At 42.8% G+C, this 12,403-nt stretch overlaps 1 protein-coding gene across 4 annotated transcripts in view; it reads right to left on the bottom strand.

The window, feature by feature from the left end:
* Positions 1 to 12,403, bottom strand: part of LOC135203565 (zinc finger protein 845-like) — a 372,325-nt gene that overhangs the window by 9,484 nt on the left and 350,438 nt on the right. The window lies entirely within an intron of this gene.

The raw sequence follows: 12,403 nt of genomic DNA on the forward strand, positions 1-12,403 counted from the left end.
GAGGTCCTTTACATAAGGAATTACTGTTGGCGCCAACTGGACCGGTCGTAAGACTTAATAACAAGGTAGTTCAGCCGTAACTGCTTGTCTGATGGTCGGGAGTCCCACCCGACTGGATGTAAACATTCCACTTTGCTTTAGGCCCAGGAACAGAGTGAGGGGTGGCATGAGGTGGGCCTATATGTAAAGGACCTCAGGTTTGTATAATTAGGAAAAATGATATTGTTATGATACAATAAAGTTTGTTCATACTTACCTGGCAGATATATATATAGCTGTATTTTCTGAAGTCCGACAGAATTTTAAAAACTTCCGACACACGCAGTGGTCGGCCAGGTGGTTAGTACCCATTCCCGCCGCTGGGAGGCGGGTATCAGGAACCATTCCCATTTTCTATTCATAATTTTTATTTCCACTGTCCCCTGAGGGGAGGTGGGTGGGTACTTGATTATATATATCTGCCAGGTAAGTATGAACAAACTTTATTGTATCATAACAATATCATTTTGTTCATGAAACTTACCTGTCAGATATATATATAGCTGAATCCCACCTTTGGAGGTGGGAAGGGACAGAATAGAAGGATTTTAGGAAACCAAATAATGCATGCAGATGATTTACATCTTGGTTCCACCTGTTAGCATAGCTGGCTTCGTGGTTACTGCCACGTAAGTCTGCTTGTGCTACTAGAGTTGCCAGCGAGGTAGAGACCTATATAGCTGGTGCACTCCAGATGATCTGTCAACAGGGGCGAGACCACGACGTGACTAGACCATACTTGACCATACCATGAGGGCTAAGAATAAAAAATATATATAGATATATATATATAATATATATATATATTATAATCACCACCTGACCAACCTAGCCAAAGTTAAGGTGTTTTAACTAAGGCTTAAGAGTTAAGAAGTCGCCGTTGTCGGCGACTCATCAACTAAATTAAGAGCTCTTCCTAACCATTTTCTACAGGATAGGATGAGTGGTACTTCTTGCCCCCAAGATTGTGTCTGCAGACACGTATGGCCCTAGCGAGCAGCAGATCTCATATGCCATCTTCACATCTCGCAGGGAGTGTGAAGTGAACACAGAGTTTCTTCGCTAAAACATGGTACTCAGGATGTTGCTGAGTGCCATGCTCTGTTGAAATGTTTCCGAGGCCGCGCCCTCACCTCGTGAGCATTCAGATAAAAAGATTTCAAATCTTGTGCAAACACAATGAAGGAGCATTTTTTGAAAGAACTCCTAACACTAAAGCCAGGGTGTTCTTCGATATGGGCAAGTCTGGTCTTTTTCGGAACACTGCAGATTGCCCGAATGACTTCGACTTTCTTGAGTTTTATGTAGATAAAACTTGAGAGACCCGACAGGGCACAGGACTCTCTCTGGCTCCTGCCCACTAACTTGTGCCATCCTTGCTTCCAAAGCTCCTGGTCCCAAGGACAAAACGGGTTTCCATTCTTAGGCCACAACGGAAGGCTTAGAGAGCACACCGCCTTGTGTTCTCTAAAGCCAAAACTTGTGACGATGGCTTAAAATTTCACTAACCCTCTTTGTCGTATCTAGGGTGGTTAGAAGAAGGCCTTCCTGATCACATGCAAGAAGTTAACAGGTAGGAGAGGTTCGAATGCTTTAACATCAAGAACTTCAGACTACGTCTAAGTTCCATATTGAAAGCTTCGATCTGGACATGCACAGTCAGTCCGTCTGTACTAAAGTCAGGTGACCGACCAGTTGACCAGTCAGACGAATCAAGGACAGCAAGGCTGTACCCTGAAGACTATAAGGCACTATTCTTCGCTGAAGGATGAGTGTCTGGACTGCCTGGGCGATTCAATCTAAGCAAACCTTGGGGGTGTATCAACGCAACCCAACGTCGTCAGCGAATCAACTCCTGACTCGAGCTTCTGGTGCCAGGAGAAAGGAGCGAGGAGCAAAAAGGCGATTCAGTCCCGAAGGAAGAATGCCTGACAGTCCAACCTGGTCTCATGTTACACGATCATCGGGGTGTATAAACGCAACCGACTTCGTCAACAAGAAACTCAGGGCTACTATATGTCGCCTGATCTCGCACGAGTGTCTGACTCCGAGAAAACCGGTGAGACAAAAAGTAGATGGTGAGCGAGTTTCGAGATTCCACAGAACTCAAAGATCGTGAAGGGCTTTGTTGTTTGACAGACGCAAATCTCTGAGCCCAAAGGCCGTCAACAACATATTTGCAAATTCTTTAATAGTTGTGACTGCCAGCTTATCCCATTCTTCAGACGGAAATGGAAGACGGTAATCTTATTCCTGTCAACATCTCGATAGTCTGAACGTAGTCAGACTCAGAGCGGAGAGGTTATAGGTACTTTTCGAGTTAGAGTAGACCGACTCTCTCGGAAAAGGTCCTTGGAAAGTGAACTAGGAAGTATGTGACCTCTGTGAATCCAGGATTCTGAAGGCGAACATGGGGCGATCAGCGTCATTGTCGCTCCCTGTGACGTCATAAATCCTCTTATTACATTTCCTAAGCGATTGAAAAAGGGGAAAAGAGACTAAACATCCATCCCCGTTCAATATCATAGGATGGCGTTTAATGGTACCGATCCCGGATCGAGAATAAGGGAGCAGAGAAGAAGCCGCCTCTTCGTCCTCAACATATCGAAGAGAAGAATGAAAGGGCGTCCCTAAAGTCTACACAACTCTCAACTTACTTCTAAAGAAAGATTCCACTCGGAAGTGAATAGTTGCTGCCGTCGATCGAGACGATTCGTACGGACTTTTGCAATCCTGTAACGAACCTGTAGAGGATCGTTATATTTTACGCCTGTTGTTATAATAGGCTCTTTCTCGTAAACTCGAACAAGGACCGAGAGAAGATACTTCTTAAGATATGAGAGAGCTGTGGAATATCAGAGTTGATCTGGACCACTGGTTCCCAAAAACTCGTTTCGAGGACTGGAGGGACTACCGAATCGCTTTTACTTCTTTCAGATTAAGATCCAGGACATCTGAAACCCTATCCAGATGTCCGGCACCTTCTTTCTATCACCTCAGGTGATAGACGCACTGAGAGATGTTCAGAATCATTCCTAAATCTAGAATAATTTTTCAGTTTCCCGGTAGGAAAAAACTGTGGTCTGAATTGCAGTCTATTCGGGGAAACAAACTTCTTCAGGAAGGAAATGGTCCCCAGCAAGCTCATCCATTCCCTCCCCGAGTATGCTTACTTCCCTAAATAAGGCTGCGCTTTGCCTAAGCAGGAGAGCAAATAAAAGTGCAATGTTGCGGTAGACTCGTAGTTCCATACCGTGCGGTAACGAGCACCGAAAGGATTAAGAGATAACTCTGTTGAACATAGTAAGGCAAAACGAATGCAACGTTTATTCATTCACGTAAGAAATCCCCTCAATCTTAGGCTAAAGTCCGTGATTGTAGGACAGAGATACAGATAGTCAGTCAATCCCGCAGGAGAGACGTAACCGTCAGCACAGAGATACGGTTAGTCAGTCAATCCCGCAGGAGAGAAAGACGTAACCTACCGTGCATGACAGCGCACGATCTGTTACTGGCTCGGTTGGACTGGAGGACAGACACAGCGTGACAGCAGCAGCAAGCAGCTTACGAACGTCGTCTCTTAACTTTGTCTGGGTTGCCAGCTACCCTATTCTACGAAGAAATAGGTCCGTTATTTTTTGAGCAGAAAGACTCTCAAGCTGGTATATTTAAGCGTAACAGAAAACGCTAAATATATAGATGCGTTTGTGTCGTCAGAACACTACCATACAACGGTAAAAGATAAATCGGAAACTCCTGGAAGGCTGCAGGGAGTAACGATTAAATGTCCTTAAAATAGACAATAGACCTCTCGGTTGCCATCCGAAGAGGTAACTACAGCAAGCGTATATGACTTGAACCAACCAGAAGTAAAATAACGCAAGGCAAAAAATGAAATTATATCACAATAAAGTTTGTTCCTACTTACCTGGCAGACATATATATAGCTGAATTCGGAAATACAGCTACATACATATCTGACAGGCAAGTTTCATGAACAAAACTTAAGAGAATCGAAGCAGTCGAAGCAGTCAGCTCAAGCTTCTTATGTTATTGGACATAAGCGTTCATTGACGTAGTCTACAAGTCTATTTCTTGTACGAGTCTACGAATGAGAGCTCTTCTGAATCTTGTCAATAAGAGCTTATTCGCTTACGCAATATCAAGTTAATGAGATGTTTGTCAATGAGAACTAACCCATTTACGGGACAAAGAGATATTTTGTCAAAGAGGGGATACCCACTTACTTGACAAAACGAAAGTATATTGTCAATGGGGGAAAGTCACTGAATTGACAAAACGTAATCCAGGGAGTCGAGCATTTAATTTTTCCGATTCCCGTCTCAAACGAGGAAGGGGCAAGAATCCTGTTAAGAGACTGGGCTTACGGCAAGTAGAACGACGATGTTCAATTCGGCAGCGTAGTCCCGACTAGAAACTAACAAAATCTATCATCTGAAAAACCCTTTCAGATGGGCTAAAAAGCTTGGAAAATTATCCTGGGAAGAGGAAGAAACTCTCCAACCAGCTTCCTCTCCCGTATCACAACTAATGCCTGCTAAAGCTTAAAATTATTGGCAGTATGGCAAAGGAAGTCCTGTCTTGCGCTTTCCTGAAGAGCGTCCTTTTGATGAGTGCCTTTGCAAGAATCCTACTGAACGTTGCCGAGAGTCCTGACGTGCAGGACATCGAGCCTTACATAACCCGTAACTGCCTTATCGCAAAGTCTTGACTGCGGTAGTGGCAACTTAAATTTATTGGCAGAATGGCAAAGGTTGCGGTAGAGCAAGCGAGATCTTCCTTAACTCCATCCACCTATGGGAAAAGCAATATTAATTGACAGAGACCTCTTGAATTCACGAAACCCGATGTCTTGCTGGGTTTCGAAGAAGAAGTTGTCTGTTCACTTTAAGCTTCCTCCGAAGCACTGCCTACTTCACATTCTTTGCAGGTGAGGTAGAAGGTATCACCGAAGGTAGAGGTAAAATTCTTTAGGCCCAAATCTGAAACAAGAGCTTGAAGAGTTCAACAGAAACGTTCAGCCAGGCGACACACCTGGCGTGCGCTGGTGCACGCTCGGCGTCACTGGCGCGCGCTCGGCGTCCACTGGAGCGCGCTCGGCGTCCACTTGGCGTGCACCCGCGCGCGCCTGGAGTCCATCTCAAAAGCTTCCTGCTACTATGACTTCTTTTACGTATTTCTCGGTGGAAAGACGGACACGAGTTTAGGCGACGTTCGCCTTCTTACTTCTCACTGAAACGCATAACGAGAGAGAGAGAGGACGTGAAGCGTCCTCTTCTATAAAGCTTCTATTTAGAGGGCGCGAGTCCTTCCGAAAGCTCCAACCCCTGCACGGAGAGGACGCTTCGGAGGACGAGAAGCAAACTTTCAGGATTCGTGCACGCGCACGCACTTTGGCAGTCTGGGGATTTTCATCAGAAACTGCCGAAGGCACGCCAGATCGGTGGGGGTTCCTTGTAACCCTCCTTAGGCTTTCGACATGCTCCCTCCCCGGGTCCTGGGAGTCAAGCAGAGGTCCCGGCCTAGAGGCGAAACGAGGCCGATCTGACGCACCCTCCACTACACAAGGGGTATCACTGCACTTCTGCACTTCACTTTTACTCTCTAAAGCAAGCACTTTCGATTCTAAGTTACGAATCGAAAGAGTATCAGAAAAAGGGCAATTCCTCTACAGACACTGCTTAGGGCCCGAAGGCAATACTGCAGGGTTAGGAGTAACAATTACAGAAGTAGCACTTCACAGCAATGAAGGAGAGCGAGCACCTCTCGTAGACATATTCATAGCCCGTAGGCCATACTACAGGGTTAGGCAAAATAAAGTCTACAGGAAGGTTAGCAGGTTCACTACCCTGACTTTTGTTACTGATTAATTGCGTACATACGAATCATACGTCTTCCTTACGGAATTAGACATGTTTACTGATTAATTGCGTACATACGAATCATACGTCTTCCTTACGGAATAGACAAAGTCTCACACTCCTTACATGACAAATCTCAACAAAGAAGGAAGACCCATACCCCTCGTACATACCAAGTGCGGATCTACCGAAGCTTTCGGTAGCCACACCCTATCTTTGCAGACAACCCCGTCTGAAACTAGCCTAACTAGATTCAGATATTTTAAGCAAAAATGAATCAAATTCAAATCAATTTAAGATAGCGTATGTCTAGCCACAAATCCAAGTAAATAAATCAAAAGACAATTAGGATACTTAGCGGCAATGAAGTTTCCAAAATCCTAAGACGGAGGTACTGAAAACAGGTGTTTTCAGCACCGGCGACAGAAAAATTATGAATAGAAAATGGGAATGGTTCCTGATACCCGCCTCCCAGCGGCGGGAATGGGTACTAACCACCTGGCCGACCACTGCGTGTGTCGGAAGTTTTTAAAATTCTGTCGGACTTCAGAAAATACAGCTATATATATATCTGACAGGTAAGTTTCATGAACAAAATATAATTTACTTTCAAAAATTGTGATTTGTTCCGACACGTTATACAAACCATCGGTCCTTTACATAAGGAAGACTCACCTATTGGTGTGAGGAATCTGAGTCTTGTGAACAGACTGTTATTCGCCTAACCTGGGTTCTCTCCTTGGTAGTAAGAGCAAAGGGGGGAACCTAGCCTCTGTCCAACTAATCTGAGTGAGAACTACAAGATCAGTGGCCAGACCTCTGGACCAATTCATAAGACAGAGGCAAGCATACCTCTTATGAATAGCAAGCAAGAACTAATATCCTAAGTAAGAAGTCAAATATTAAGTATTGGGTTTGATTCTTACTGCTGTCCGCTTCCCCCTTGCTAGGGAAGGGACAGATAAACGCTTTTACCACTAATGAAAGGGACAGAATGGAGCTCGGTTATGTAGCTTACCTGCACCGTTGTCCTGTCCAGCATTGTGACGATCGCTACCCTCTGCCCGCAGGGAGAGGGAAGAAAGGAGAAGGAAGAGGAGCCAGTCACACTCATTCACTCTCCATTCATGCGAATTCACAAGGACAAGATGCTACCTTGTTCTGTAAAGGAGCTGGGTAAGCTACACAACTTGTTGAGCAGCCACCACAGGTCCTACGGAAAAAGTGTCGAAGGACCTACGGGCAATATACCAAAGGTAGAAGGAGGTGAAGGTGGTCTAACCCTGCCTTCAGCACCTGTGCAATGGACAAGTTCTTGCGGAATGCAAAGATTAGATTAATTATAAAATTTTTGGCACATAGCCAAGTGCCGGAGCTGAGGGGCCATTCAGCGCATATATATCTTTAAAAATAAAGACACTATCGCACAAACAAACATGCACACAACCGAACCAAATACAATTCATTTATTCATAAAAAGTTGAACAAGAAACCTAAAACAATTAAGAGAACAAAATTACAATTCGTAAAAAAGACCAATGTTTTTTAAAAATGTCATAATTTGCTCTGCCTTAGCACCTTCACCTACAACATCAAGCAAGAGTCTTATTTTCCAGCAAACAAGCTCTACGTTTGTTTTCAAAATGAAGGCACTCCACCAAAATATGCACCACAGTCAAATCCACATGACAGGTGGAACAGCGAGGAACCTGCCTATCCGCTCCACTCATATTAGATACCCTGAGTATATTTAGTGTGGCCAATACGCAATCTAGCTAAAACTATCTTGAACCTTCTATCCATCCGGCTATGAGGCCAAGGATGAACAGTAGGCCTAATTGACTTTAATTTAAGATTATTATCTAAAGTAGACCAGTGGCAGGCCCCACTGGTCTCTACAATAAAATCGAATGGTACTTTTAAAATAGAAACAGGGACGCCCATGTTGGAAATGTGCCTAAGGCTAGTTGCAGTGATGGCTCGCTCATTCCCAACAATTCCAACATGGGACGGAGCCCAACAAAACCTAACAGAAAAACCTCTTCTATTAATTATAAGAGACTAGGCTTTTAAGAGAGGATATGTAATGTATGTGGTATGTAGCTGCATGCATGGAGGGAGACTCAAATTAGGCATCCATCTTTCAAGATTTATTCCACTCTTCTGGCTTACAAACATACTCAAATTAGGCATCCATCTTTCAAGATTTATTCCACTCTTCTGGCTTACAAACATACACATGGTACACAGTAGACAATTACAAAAGTATTGTTTCTCAGTATCAGGAACAGAAACATTTCAATACATCACACCCCTCCATGCCTTAGGAAAGATCTTACAAACACTTCAGCTAAAGTATAAAATAATACAATACAAGTACTTATAAAAATATAGGCAACTCACAAATCAAGGCGTTGGACAGGTTTATGTATACGACTAGAACGTCTCACGACAGGTGTGTTCACGGGGTTAACTCTGTCAGTTTCTTCACTAGTATTTCCAGAATCTTGCACATTACCTCCACTATTTTCATTCAGTTGAAAATTGGATTCAGAGTTAGGTGAGAAATGAGATCGTTCAATGACCCTCATTAGCAACCTTAAAATTATCATTACCGTTAAAATTAGCATTACCTTCAATTTCACAAGAGGGTTTCACTTGTTTAAACATTTGATCAAAATGTCTGTGTACAACATCTCCATCCCTACTAACAATTTTACATGAAATGGGACCAGTACACTCTTCCACAATCCCTGGACTGTTAGGTGGTCCTGCTCTGGAATAATTCCTAAAATATACATGATCACCCTCTTCAAATTTCTCTGCAACTCTTCCCCTCTTACCTTTGGAATTTCTATCTTGGGCTTCCTGCATTTTTACAACATGATCATTTAAATCAGGTCTCAGTAAATCAAATCTTGTTTTCAATCTTCTTTTCATCATAAGTTCACAAGGAGGAATACCAGTTGTGATGTGAGGCATGATACGGTAATCAAACAAAAATCTATGCAAAATTTCATCCTTACTTCCTTTTCCTTCACATTATTTCAAAGCAGTTTTAAAGGTTTTAACAGCATTTTCAGCTAACCCAATAGTAGAAGGATGATACGTAGCACTAGTAAAAAGACGAATTCCACTCTTGGTTACAAAATTCTGAAATTCTTCACTAACAAAAGCTGTAGCATTGTCACTCACTACTACATCTGGTAATCCATGTGCACAAAATATATGTCTTAATTTAGAGATTGTAACTTTAGAAGTACAAACTTGAGTGGGAACAACCTCTAGCCATTTAGAATACGCATCGATTACAACTAAAAACAAGGATGCAATGGCTGTTTATTGATGGCACGATGACGATACTGCTGACACATTTTACATGAATTTACTTTCCTCTCTAAATCTTTATCATACGAGGCCACCATACATAACATCGAGCTAAGTTTTTCATTTTCACAATACCTGGATGAGTGTCATGAAGCTCATCAGTAACCATCTCGTCCCTGTGGCGGTACAATAATTCTATTTCCCCATAAAATACAACCTTGCAACACTGTACGTTCATTTTTCTACTAACATATGGTTTATAATCTTCATTTAATTCAAAATTATCATCCCAACCATTCAGAATACATGACCTTACCTGAGACAGTACAGGATCTCTATCAGTCCATCTGCGTATATCAGAGGAATTAACATTAGCAGTATCAACATGTTCAAGCAACAAAACCTCTTCTCCTACATTCGGAGGTTCAAATTCATTAATTTGCATAGGAAATCTGGACATACAATCTGCATTTCGAATTTTACATCCTGGTTTATACTTCAGTTTATACTAGTGACCATCTAATGATCCTACCAAAGGCTATATGGGGTACTACCTTACCGTCTCCCAACAAACCTAGTAAGGGTTTATGGTCAGTCCATATTTCAAACTTCCTGCCATACAAGTATTTATGAAATTTATCAACTGCCCAAATTACACTTAAAACCTTTTTTTTCTGTCTGACTATAATTCTTTTCTGATTTAGTTAATGTTCTGGAAGCATATGACACTGGTTTTAATGAACCATCTTCACTCTCTTGCTCCAATACTGCTCCAAGACCAAAAGAACTAGCATCACAAGTCAAGAATAAGGATCTATCAGGATTGTAATGTACAAGTAAAATATTAAATTTAAGTAATTCCTTAGCTTTTAAAAAAGAATAATTTTCTTTTTCTACCCAAGACCAATCTGACTTACTCCTTTCTAAAGCATACAATGGTGCCATTACATTAGAAAAGGAGGGTAAAAATCTATGGTAGTACTTAACCATCCCATTAAAAGTAGTCAATTCTTGCTTATTCATGGGCACAGAAAACTGATCAATAGCCTTAACTTTTTCATCAGGAGCATTTACTCCTTCAGCATCTAACTTATGACCTAAATATTGAACTTCTTTATTCATGAATGAACATTTATCCTTCTTTAACTTTAAACCGCTAGAACAAAGTAAAAATGATATTGTTATGATACAATAAAGTTTCATACATACTTACCTGGCAGATATATACATAGCTATCGACTCCGTCGTCCCCAACAGAAATTCGAATTTCGCGGCCCACGCTACAGGTAGGTCAGGTGATCTACCGGCCTGCCGCTGGGTGGCAGGACTAGGAACCATTCCCGTTTTCTAATCAGATTCTCTCTTCCACCTGTCTCCTGCGGGGAGGCTGGGTGGGTCTTCAATCGTATATATCTGCCAGGTAAGTATGTATGAAACTTTATTTTATCATAACAATATCATTTTCATACATTTAACTTACCTGTCAGATATATACATAGCTGATTGACACCCTTTGGTGGAGGGCAAGAGACAGCTAACTACTGACTAGACAGGTAAACAACATATGTTGTAGGTATTTATAGACCTTGGTTCCTCTGTGTTTCTAGACGAAGGGTCGACTTTCTAGCTATTGCATAGGAGTCTGCTTCGTCTCAAGAGCCTTAGCAAGATAGTGATCTGTGGCCAAGAGTTCTTGTGGGTCTACCGATGGGGTCTTATCCACTTACTCGGTCGAGCCTAATTGGCATTTGTCAATGGGTGCTAATCCGCTTATATGACAATATGCCTATGCCTATTGGCATAACTAAGGAGCGCAACACCGATCCCGATCACCTGTTCCTAACATGAGGGTTCGCGCTAGAATTGAAAAAGAGTTATCCCCCAAACTCCTTTCAAACCTCAATAAAATTCACTAAGTTAAAATAAATTCAACTCATTATTAAAGGATCAGTGTCGGCTCCTTATCCCAGCAACGTATCCGCTGACACGTATAAACCAAGAGAGAAGGATCTCTCGTAGGTTAACTTGACATCCTTCGTGTAATGAGCAGTCAACACATCGTTGCATCTCTCATATGTTAAAGCTAATATGTCTTCCTGACATATTGTTACGAAAAGAACAAGAATTTGCAAAAGCTCGCACTTCATGAGCTTTTAAATTCTCAGCTGTTTGAAGGTATCATCAAGTCACTTATGAAGTGCTTTAGAGATCACCATTGTTTCAAAGAAGACTAGGACTTTCTTTGAACTGGATCTCATCTGGATGAAGCCTAGGGCCTGGCTTGCGCCTGGTTGGTGCCTCGCCCTGGCTGGTGCCTTGCGCCTGCCTGGCTCCTTGCGCCTGGCTGGCGCATCCTGTTTGCCTGGCGCCTCGCGCCTGGCTGGTGCCTTGCGCCTGTTTGGAGCCTAGCGCCTGGCACGTGGATGACTTCTCCCCACTTGCTGGAGTTTCGAGCTTGTTAAGAGTCTCGAGGAAAACTGGCGATGTCCACATCGGACACTTTTTCCCGATTTGTTCGCCTCTAGCGCACTGCGCCAGGTTGGAGGCCCGCTCCTTCTCCTCATCAGACAATGACAGTGTTCATATTGACTGTCTTTCTCTGGCGTCTTCATGCCTGTTTTGGCATTTGGCACCTGACTGGCGCTACATTGTCCGAAAGTCCTGAAGATCCACTATCGTTTATCAGGAGACTGGAGAAGGGTGGAAGAAATTCTTTCACTTTGAGCTTTTGGCCTTTCCGGCAAGGGGAGGTAATTTTAGTCAGCTACATCCAGTAGACGATAGGAAATCTAAAAGTCCGAGAGACAAGTCTTCCTCCGAGGAGGATCCTTATTGAATACTTCCGTTGCTAACGAGTTCTCCTCCTACATGTTGATGAGTTTTCTCATTGCAGAAGCTTCCCTATCCTTGCCCGAAGGAAGGGAAGGAGCCTGGAAGTTTGAAGAGATTCTGAGCTGAAATTGGTAGGACTCCTGATTTCTAGCTCTTTAATGTATCTCTCTGAACCTTTTGGGAATTAGTTTGAGCCCTCATCGCGTTCCCAAGACTCTGTCAGTAAACTTTTAAACCTTGTCTTCTTCCGTAGATGACAACGTCAATACATTACCTGGACAACGAAACCTCTATCTGAAAGCCTTGATCCAGGAATAAAAGGC

This window comes from Macrobrachium nipponense, chromosome 36 (assembly GCF_015104395.2).
Source record: "Macrobrachium nipponense isolate FS-2020 chromosome 36, ASM1510439v2, whole genome shotgun sequence".
Taxonomy (NCBI): Eukaryota; Metazoa; Arthropoda; class Malacostraca; order Decapoda; family Palaemonidae; genus Macrobrachium; species Macrobrachium nipponense.